The following is a 10,002-nucleotide window of genomic DNA, read 5'->3' as shown; positions in this document are numbered from 1 at the left end:
CTCTCTGTGCCTGACATTTTACTTAACATAATGTTCTCCAGGCTCCATGTTGCCCAGAATTACAGTTTTTTTAAATCTCTGAATAGCATTTTATTGTCAATATATACCACATTTTCCTTATCTATTTGTTTGTTGAAGAACATTTAGGTTGACTCCGTATCATAGCTGGTGTGAGTCGTGCTGCAATAAACATAGAGGTGCAGGTAACCCTTTGATACACTGATTTCCTTTCCTTTGGATAAATATACACAAGAGGAATTTCTGAATAGCATTCTAGTTCTATTTTTAGTTTTTTGAGAAACGACCACATTGTTTTCCATAATGGCTGTACTAATTAATTTGCATTCTCACCAACAGTGTACAAGAGTTCCCTTTTCTCTGCATCCTCATCAGCATTTGTTATTTTTTGTCTTTTTGATAATAGCCATTCTAAATGAAGTGATATATCTCATTGTGGTAAGAAAATTTTAAAATAAATTTAGTATAGCCTAAGTGTACAGTGCTTATAAAGTCTACAGTAGTGCACAGTAATGCCCTAGGCCTTGACATTCACTCACCACTCACTCATTGACTCACCCAGAGCAACTTCCTGTCTTGCAAGCTTTATTCTTCATAAATGCCCCATACAGGTCTGCCATTTTAAAAATCTCTTATACTGTATTCTTACTGCATCTTTTCTATGTTGAGATATGTTTAGATACACAAACACCACTGTGTTACAACTGCCTGTGGTGTTCAATACAGTAAAATACTGTACAGGTTTATAGCCTAAGTGCAATAGGCTATACCATATAGCTTAGGTGTGTAGTGGATTATACCATCCAAGTTTGTGTAAGTAGACTCTGTGATGTTCAAACAATGACAAAATCACCAAACAATGCATATCTCAGAATATATTCCCATTGTAAGTGATGCATGACTGTAGTAAATGTATATATATATAATATATGTGTGTTTGTGTGTGTGTGTGTGTGTGTATACAGTTTTGTATCCATTAACCAGAGCTGGGTCTAATTTCCAGTTGATTCTGCATAGTGTGAAGACAACACCCAGAAGTGAAGAGCTGAAGTACTTTAACCCCTTTCTAGAATGTCTCTGAAGGACACTGGTGAAGGGACATCCTTCCTGGTGGCAGAACTTGAGCAGTGCACCTAGTTGTTCATTTTGCTTGGAAGGAAAAAATAGCTTGATGTATGATAATGCCAATTTATGGGCTCTGGCCAATAGTTTGTCTAGACTGTTAGGGACTTGGAAGAAACATAATTGGAAAACTGGTGACGGAAATTGGGGAAAGAGGCATGTGGATAGCCCTCCCTAAATGGGCAAAAGACATGAATATATTTGTGTCTCATGTGAATGCTCAACAAGGGATAATTTCAGTAAAGGAGAATCTTTTTTTATATTTTTTCAGATTTATTAAGGTATATTTGACAAAATTTGCATGCATTCAAGGTGTACTCAACAGAGGAGCATTTAAATAATCAAGTGCATAGGATAACCCACTCTGTTTCCCTAGCCAACCCTGTTATTGCCCAATGGGCTCAAAAAACAGTGGCCATGGTGGCAAGGATGGAGGTTCTGCATGGACTTGACATCATGGACTTCCACTTGCCAAGGCTGACCCGCCTATGGCCACTGCTGAGTGCACAATCTGCCAGCAGCAAAGACCAACACTGAATCCCTAATATGACACCGTTCTCCAGGGTGATCAACCTTCTGACAAGTTAATTACATTGGCCCACTTTTATAATGGAAGGGAAATATTTTGTTCTTACTGGAATTGACACTTATTCTGGAAACATATTTGCCTTCCCTGCATGGCATGCTTCTGCCAAAACCACCATCTTTGGACTTATGGAGAATGTCTTATTGATAATCATGATATTCCATACATTTCTTTTGATCATGGAACTCACATCACAGCAAAAGAGGTGTGGCAATGGTTCTGTGCTGATGGAATTCACTGGTCTTACCATGGTTCCCAACCATCTTGAAGCAACTAGTTTAATGGAATGGTAGAATGGCCTTTTGAAGACTCTGCTAGGGTCAATATCTTGCAGGGCTGAAACAAGGTTCTCCAGAAAGCTGTATGTGCGCTGAATCAGTGTCCAATATATAGTGCCTTTTCTCTCATAGCCAGAAATCATGGGTCCAGAAATAAAGGCATGGAAATGGGAATCGCACCACTCACTATTATCCCTAGCAACCGATCAGCAAAATTTTTGCTTCCTGTCAATGTGACCTTATGCTCTGCTCTCCTAGAGATCTTAGTTTAAAAGGGAGGAATGCTTCCAGTAGGAGATTGCATGAAAATGATTGCATCAAAAATGAAAATTACTGAACAGTCTCATATATAAATATTCTTAAGTAAAAGAGCAAGCAATCCCACAGCACATAAAAAAGTAGATCATGACATTGTGAAGTTTATTCCAAGAACAAAGAGGTGTTTCAATATCAGGAGAGCCATTACCATGATCTGTTATTATAATAGAATCAAAAGGAAAAAATACATGATTATCTCCAGAGATGCAGAAAAAAAAGCATTTGAAAGCATCAACACTCACTCATGTTTTAAAAAACCACAACAAAATAAAAATCAGTGGACACTTTCTTAACATGACTGTATATATACTATAGTCAAAAAGCCAGCCTCCTGCCTAAAGGGGAAAAACTAGAGGCTTTCCTGCTAAAGACAAGCTTAAGATAACATGCTAACTTATCTCCTATAATATTTGATATTGTGTGGGAGGCATTATGCAATGTAATTAACAAGGGCAAGCACTTAGAAACAAAAGAAGAGGTAAAATATCAATGGATCAAATAAATGAAAAGATAAGACATAATCTGGGAAAAATATTTGCAAACCACTTATCTAATAAAGGACTGATATCCAGACTACGCAAAGAACTCTAAAACTCAAAAATAAGAAAATGAACAATCTGGTTAAAACATGGGCATAAAAATATGAACAGACACCTCACCGAAAGATGACATGCAGATGGCAAATAAGCATATGAAAAGGTGCTCAACATCATATGTCATTAGGGAATTGAAACTCAGAACAGTGAAATAACATGATATACCTCATGGAAAGACAAAAATCCAAACAATGACAACACTAAATGCTGGAGAGGATGTGGAGTGGAACACTCATTTATTCCTGGTGAGAATGCAAAATGGTATGACCACTTTGGAAGACAGTTTGGCAATTTCTTACAAAGTTAAGCATATTCTTATCATATGATCCAGTAGTCACACTTTTTGTTACTTACCCAAAGGAACTGAAACCTTATATCCACACAAAAACCTGCACACAAATATTTATGGCAGCTTTATTCATAATTACCGAAACTTAGAAGCAACCAAGATATCCTTCAATAGGTGAGTGAATAAATTTTGAATAAATAACACATTTATTTATTCAAAATTTATTATATTATAGTGATTTATTTATTATAGTATTTATTTATTTATTTATTTATAATCTATTTATAAATTTATTTATTTATAATTATTATATAATTTATTTATTATAGTGAATAAATAAATACATCCAGACAATGGAATATTATTCAGCAATTAAAAGAAAGGGGCTATCAAGCCATTAAAAGATGTGAATGAATTTTAAATGAATATTACTAAGTAAAATAAAACAATATGGAAATGTTATATACCATATGAGCCCAATTATATGACATTCTAGAAAAGGCAATACTATGGAGGCAGTTAAAAGATCAGTGATTCCTGGGGGCTTAGGGGAAAACAAGACTGACTAGGTGGGACATAGAGGACTTTAAGGGGAGTGAAACTATCTGTATAATAACATAGTGGTAGACACATGTTATTATATATTTGTTAAAACCCAAAGAACACAGAACACAAAAAAGTGAATCCTACTGTAAACAATGAAATTTGATTGATAATAAGGTGTGAATGGTGGTTCATTGATTGTAACAAATATACCACACTTATGTGGGATGTTAATTGGTAGGGGAGGGTGTGTGTTGAAGGAAAAGAAGTATATGGGAGCTCTCTGTACTTTTTGTTTGATTTTGCTATGAACCTAAAATTATTCTAAAAGTAAAGTTGTTAATTAAAAAATAAGTGACAAATGGTTATATAGATTTTCTGTAAGAAAAATAAATGGGATGTAGGAACTGTTTTTAAAATAAGAATCCCAGAATGGTTTAGTACTTTAAACTATTTGGGTGTAAAATTTTATTTAAAAGTAAATATCAGATAATTAAGCAGCTCTTTCTGATCCCCCTGTAAAACAAAACAAACAAAACCTCAGTGAATGAGCTCAACAGAATGTAGAGGACAAAGGAAAAAAAATCAGTCAACTTGAACATAGATTATGAAAATTATACAACCTGAACAATAAAGAAAAAAATAGAGCAAAAATAAACAGAACAAAACCACAGGGACTTGTGGGACTGTAAGAAAGATCCAGCATTTATAGCATTGACGTTTTTGGAAACAGAGGAGAAAAGGGGTATAGGTGAAAAAAAAAAATCCAATGAAATAATGGCTGAAAGCTTCCAAATCTGGCAAATGACACAAACCTAGAGGTTCAAGAACCTGAGCAAATCCAAAGAAATTTGCAAAAAGACAAATCATAATCAAATTTCAGAAAACTAAATGCGAACAAAAATTTTGAAAGCAGGAGGAGAAAAATGATGCATTACCTATAGAAGACAAATTATTTGAACCACAAAACTTCTTCATCAAAAACAATGAAGTCCTGAATGAGGTGGCAGGCACATTTTTCAAGTGGTGAAAGAAAAGAATTTGGAACCCCAAACTCTAAATTCACCAAAATTATCTTTCAGAAATGAAGGAAAATAATAATATTTTTATATTAAGGAAAACTAAAAAAAAAATCGTCACCAGATGCACACTAAAACAGTGGTTAATTGGGGCTTTTAAAGCAGAAAGGAAATGAGAAAAGAAGACATCTTGGAACAACAAGAAGGAGTATCAAAAAATGAAAGAAAAATAGTTCTTACATCTCCTCTTGAAATTTATAAATTATATTTGAGAGATGAAGCAAAAAATATAACATTCTTTGATGTAGTTCTTGAGGTATATTGAGGAAATATTTCAGACAATTCTATATAAATGGTAAAAAGTAAAGGGTGGCAAGGTTTGTACATTTAATTTCAACTGGCAAAACTTCAACAATAGACAGCGATGGGATACATATCATATATGTGTATATATACATATAAATACATACAATAATTTTTATGTACATACATCAAAAAATCTATATATATGAGTTATTATCTCATCACAGGTATTAAGAAAATGGGTGTTAGCAACAAAACAAAAATAACATGTTGGCAAGGATGTAGAGAAAGGGGAACACTCATACATTGTTGGTGACAATGTAAAATAGTACAGCCGTTATGGAAAACAGTATGGAAGTTCCTCAAAAAAACTAAAAATGGACCTACAATATGATCCAGCAATCCTACTGGGGCTACATCCAAAAGAAAGGAAATCAGTATATCAAAGAGATATCTGTACTCTTATGTTTATTGTAGCAGTCTTCACCATAGCCATGATATTGAATCAATCTAAGTGGTTGTAAGTAGATGAATGGACAAGGAAAATGTGCTGTATATATACACAATGTAATACTATTCAGTCTTTAGAAAGAAGGAAATCCTGTCATTTGTAACAACATGGATAAACTTAGAAGTCATTATGTTAGGAGAAATAAGCCAGGCACAGAAAGATAAATACTGCGTGTTTTCACCCATATGTGGAAGCTAGAAAATTGAATCTCATGAAGGTAGAGTGTAGAATGGTGGCTACCAGAGACTAGGAAGGGAAGAGAGGAGACAGATTAAGATTGATTGGTTAATAGGTACAAAAATACATTTAGAGGGAAAGAGTAAGTCTGGTAGTACAATGGAGAAATCATAGTTTACAGTAACTTACTGTATATTTCAAAATAGCTATAAAAGAATTGTAATGTTTCCAACACAAAGAAAAGAGAAATATTTAAGGTGATGGATATGTCAATTACCCTGATTTGATCTTATGTATTGTATACGTGTATCAAAATATCAAATGTTACTCCTCAAATGTGTACAATTATGATATATCAATAAAAATAAATACAACAAAGTTTAAAATACAGAAAAATACCTTGGTCAGGAAAATATGAATAAATAAATAAAATATGTTAAGTAGTTCACAAGAAATCAGAGAAAAGAAAACAGAATAATGAAAAAGACAGGGAACAATCAGAAAACAAAAACAGACAAATAACAGACAAGCTATTACATATCAAAAATTACATTAAATGTAAATAATCTAAATCTACCAATTAAAAGAGATTGGTAGGGTGGATAAAATAAAAACTCCTGGACCCAACTTGATGCTTTCTACAAGAAACTCACTTCAAATACAATGATATATGTTGTCCAAAAGTAAAAGGATGGAAATTATATACCAGGCAAAATTTATCAATAGAAAGCATGGGTGGGTATATTTTAATCACATAAAGTAGACTTCAGAGCAAAGGAAATTACCAGACACAGAGAGTGCTATTACATAATTATAAAAGTGTAACTCCACCAAGAGGACATAGGAATCTTTAATGTGTACACATCAAAAAGCAGCAGTGCAAAACATGTGAAGTACAAACAGAACTGAAAGAAGTAAAGCAATCCACAATTTAGTCAAACCTCAATATTCCTTTCTCTAAATTGATAGAACTAGATAATCTGATTTAATTGGTGTGTTTAGACCACTTATATTTAATATAATTATTGTAATATTTGGATTTAGGGCTACCATTTTATTATTTGTTTTCTGTTTGTCCCCTCTGGCTTTCATTCCTCTGTTTCCCATTTCTCTACTTCTTTTAGTTTATTTGAACATTATTTGATACCCCATTTAAGTTTTCTGTTTTAATTTTGACTACATCTTTTTGTATAATATTTTTAGTGGTTGCTCCAAAACTACTTACAGTATTTGACTTTTCACAATATATTTAGAATCAGTATTTTACTACTTCAAATAATATGTAGCAACTTTACCACATCACGGAGTCCCTTACCTTCCTCTCTTAAGGCTTTAGTTTTCGTATGTATCTTAACTACATTCATTGAAACATCATCAAACAATATTACATATTTTTCTTTCAACAGTCAAAAAAATTTAATAAATTCACAAATGGGGATAAATATGTTACATTTATTTAGTTATCTACCACTTTTGTTGCTTTGCCTCTACAAATATGGTCATGATATTTATTTAAAAAATAAGATATCACCTTCCTTATAATTTTGTAGCCTCCCTTTATTTACTAGGAGTGTATAGTAAATATCATTTAATGCTAATAAATAGCCATCTAGATGACAGTTCTTAGGGCTTGCAAAAAAAACTAATCCCCCCCAAAAATGAAAGTATTAAATTTAGCTAATATTTGGGATCAAGTAATCATATTTGTCTCACGACTACACTGTTAGTTGGTTCACCCTCATTTTACAGACAAGGAAAATGAGGGAGAGGAAGGTTAAGTGATTTGCCTAAGCTTGCATACATAGAAAGTGATGCATTGTGTATTTGACCCCAAGCAGCATGGCTGTAAGCCCATGAATATTTAGGGTGATAGAGTTTGAGACATAGAAGTACACGGATAATATCAAGATTCAGCAATAGTAACACACACTGATACATACCCATACAGATACATTGTCACAACATTTAATTGGATTATTTTCTTAATAAAATGGTGTTCTTTGCTTATATTTCCAAAACAACAAAATCATGAGTACATTATTTCTTAATCTGTTTAAATGTAATTTCTGTTTTTAAATTTGTATCTTAATTGATATTTTCTTATTTATAAAATTTCAAGCAATATAGAAATATATATTTATAAAATGAAATTACCCTGAGTTTCTCCCCTGCATGATGCCCACTATCTGACCCAAAGGTGTCCAGTATCAATAGGTTGTTGCATGTTTTCTGAATGCGTTTCTTTTAGGTGAAGTATTACCATATAGTCACAGATATGCAAAATATACATACCTTTTTTCAATATTAAAATCGTATTATTTATATGGTTCTGCAACTTGCCTTTTTTCATCTAGAATCACATACCTCAAGATTTTCATTTAAATTTTATTATCTAAACAGATCTAAAATGTTTATTGAACGTGTATATTGCTCTTAACATGAATTCTGTTTTTATATGTATTAGTTATCTATTGATGCATAACAAAATACTCCAAAATAAAAGCAGCTTAAAATAACAAACATGTATTATCTCATCATTTTTGTGGGTCAGAAATTTGGATGTGGCTTACCTGGGTGCCTCTGGCTCAGAGTCTCTCACAGAGGGCAGTTAAGATATAGGCTGGGGCTGCAGTCATCTCAAGGCTCAATTGCGTGAGGATCCAGTTCCAGGCTCACGCTTACATCTATTTGCAGGCCTTACAGCCTCAACAATTTTTAGCCAAAGACATCAATCGTTTTGCATATGGGCAACATACAGCATGGCAACTGGCTTTCCTCAGAGTGACCAAGAGAGGGAACCCAAACCAAGCCATAGCTTTTTTGACACTAATATCAGAAGTGACATCCCATCACTTCACGGGTATTCTATTTATTAGAAGCAACTAACTAATCAGCCCACACTCTAAGATAGAGAATTACAAAAGGGGGTGAATATTAGGAGGTGTGAATTATTAGGAGTCATCTCAGAGGCTGCCTACCACATCATTTGTTATATAATGTCAGAGCACCACATAAACTGCTAATATTTACTCTAGCTTTTTCAAACGAACTTTGCTGATTTTTTGGTATATGAAGGTGTTTTGAATTAATACTTAAGTAATACAATTCAGTATAAAAAAGAAAGCAGTACCTTGGATAGCATCAATGACCCAGGGAAATTAGAGCATTTAAAAAATGTCTAAAAAGCCTCCATAAAGGGGATGAAAATGAAAGGAGATTGAGAAAGGAGGTGTGAGGACACACTGGGAAAAGCTTTCACTATAAACCAGGCATTTACAAAGAGGATTCTCTGATTTACTCAACTATTTTCTAGCTTCTTATACTCTGATCTGAATTATGGATTTAGTTACACATAAATTGAATAAATCAAAAGATCAAAGAAGATACAATTTAGAGTACCACTTGCTCTCATTAGTTTTGTAAACATTAATATTCTACCTTCTAGATTATCTTTCCTAGAGAAAACATCTATTCTGACTGAGCCCCTGTCTACCACCTACAAAAAAATTCAATTCACATAATCTTGACATGCCCAGTTATTTTGGCATAAGGGACAGGATTTCATCTCCATCATCATCATCACCACCATCACAACCATCAAGAGTGGTTGTTTAGTAGTGAGCATCCATGAGGGAGTGTAAAGTGGCCAGTTCCTAAGCCCTTGTGGCCCATCACCTACATAAGAGGTCATTAGGTATGTACAATGTTTCTCAACCTCCTTTCATTTTCATCCCCTTTATGGAGGCTTCTTAGACAATTTTTTCTAATTATAGCCCCATCCACAGAATGTAGTGTTTGATATCAGAGATGTAGAATATATATGTTTATATACTGTGGTCTTTTTAAAGGATACAAACCATGATTCTATCTAAGATCTTTACACCCTCAAGAACTAATTTTTAGCCCCTTGGGGGCGATGTTGCCTCTGTTGAGAATATATGGTATATTGTGCTGGACGCGGTGGCTCATGCCTATAATCCCAGCTCTTAGGGAGGCAGAGGCAGGAGGATAGCTTGAGCCCAGGAGTTCGAGACCTGCCTGGGCAATATAGTGAGACCCCGTCCTCCACAAAAAAAAAGAGAGAGAGAGAGAGAGAGAGAATAAATGGTATATTGTGATGAAGGCAACAATTAGAACCCCATTCCTGCCTTTTACATCATGTATGTTACTGGAATTGTTTCTTAGCCTCTGTTAGTCTGCCTTTGATCATCTGTAAACCAGGACCCCTGATACTTATCTTAC

Source organism: Nomascus leucogenys, chromosome X (assembly GCF_006542625.1).
Source record: "Nomascus leucogenys isolate Asia chromosome X, Asia_NLE_v1, whole genome shotgun sequence".
Classification (NCBI taxonomy): domain Eukaryota; kingdom Metazoa; phylum Chordata; class Mammalia; order Primates; family Hylobatidae; genus Nomascus; species Nomascus leucogenys.
This window is presented reverse-complemented; position numbering follows the sequence as displayed.